At 34.5% G+C, this 1640-nt stretch overlaps 1 protein-coding gene across 3 annotated transcripts in view; it reads right to left on the reverse strand.

Moving 5' to 3' along the window:
* Positions 1 to 1640, reverse strand: part of robo1 (roundabout, axon guidance receptor, homolog 1 (Drosophila)) — a 335500-nt gene that overhangs the window by 30555 nt on the left and 303305 nt on the right. The window lies entirely within an intron of this gene.

The following is a 1640-nucleotide window of genomic DNA, read 5'->3' on the forward strand; positions in this document are numbered from 1 at the left end:
AATATAAATCTTTGCTATCACTTCTTAACAATTTAACACATCCTTGCTGAATACAAGTTTTAATTTCTTTAAAAAAAAAAAAAGAAAGAATAAAAATGTACTGACCCCAAACTTTTGAACTTTAGAGTATATTGTTAGAAAATATTTCTATTTTAAATAAATGCTCTTCTTTTTAACTTTTTATTCATCAAAGTATCCTGAAAAAAGTATCACAGGTTCCAAAAAAATATTAAGCAGCTCAACAGTTTCCAGCACTGGTAATAAATTAGCATATTAGAATGATTTCTGAAGGATCATGTGACACTGAAGACTGGAGTAATTATGCTGAAAATTCAGCTTTGCATCACAGGAATAAATTAGATTTTAATGTATATTAAAATAGAAAAACTTTATTTTACATCATAATAATATTTCACAATATTAAATTTTTTCCTGTATTTTTTATCAAATAAATGCAGCCTTGATGAGCATAAGAAACTCCTGCAAAAAACATTAAAAATGGTTCTGATCCCAAACTTTTGACCGGTATTGTATATGTCAAAAAGAACACGTGATATTATAAAAAATAAACTAATTTTACTTCAAACATAAAACAGCAACAGAAAAGAATATTGATAAAATCACTATTCAGTTTTATTCAGAGCTGTTCATTTTTCTTTATGATTAATAATGTGAATTTTGCTACTGACTTTGAACTGGAATAAGAAGTTAGAATAGAAAGTAAAAAAAGAATGTGTTCCGTGCTTTTATATATTATGTAAAAGATGAATTATGAATGACAAGCCGCTGTCTGGAAGAACTGCAAGCACAAAGCAACTTCCCTTCTGTGCTGTCGCTCTCGGTTGCCTCTCTCTTATTTCTACATTAAAGAGAAACTAGCGCTGTCGACCCAAAAGAAATCTCATTCCGTCGACTTCTTTCTTTTTTTCATCTTTTCCCCTTCCTCTCTGCGTTTCATGTGGGCGTCACTTTCATCTTTGTGACTATGTTCAGTTTTTGTCTAGCTGGGGGCAAACAGGTTCTCCCAAAACCTGAGCATCTCTCTCTCGTCGCGCTGCACTCCCTGCTCTGTCTTTGTGAGTCTGTCCTCTTAACGTCCTGTCTCAGAGGTTTTGTTTGTTGTTTGGTTGTGACTGAGACTCCGCTAAGAGGCCAGGCCAGGACAGGTGTGTAGGATGCAGAGATGCAAGAAAGCCCACGGTGTGACAAATGCTTTAGAGACCTGCGTCCTCTGCTTCCGGCGGCGGTGTAAGGCCACAGAAGCACACTCAGCAGGGGAATGGAAGCAGATCAGTCACTGCGATCAAGAGGAGCGGAGTGCATTCATCCCACACTGCACAAACCGACTGCTGTAATGTTACTCAAAAGCTTGCAAACAGCGTAAAGTAAAAATAAATAACTATATATACTACTGTTCAAAAGTTTGGGGTCGTTTTTAAACAAAGTCTCTTATTCTCACCAAGCAAATTTGTGATCAAAAATACAGTAAAAACTTAATATTAATATTGTGAATTATTATTACAATTTAGAATAACAGCTTTCTATTTGAATATATTTTAAAATTTAATATATTCCTGTGATGTAAAGCTGAATTTTCAGCATCATTACTCCAGTCTTCAGTGTCACACGATCCTTCAGAA

The sequence above is a fragment of the Sinocyclocheilus anshuiensis genome, unplaced genomic scaffold, assembly GCF_001515605.1.
Source record: "Sinocyclocheilus anshuiensis isolate Anshui unplaced genomic scaffold, SAMN03320099.WGS_v1.1 scaffold2168, whole genome shotgun sequence".
Lineage (NCBI taxonomy): Eukaryota > Metazoa > Chordata > Actinopteri > Cypriniformes > Cyprinidae > Sinocyclocheilus > Sinocyclocheilus anshuiensis.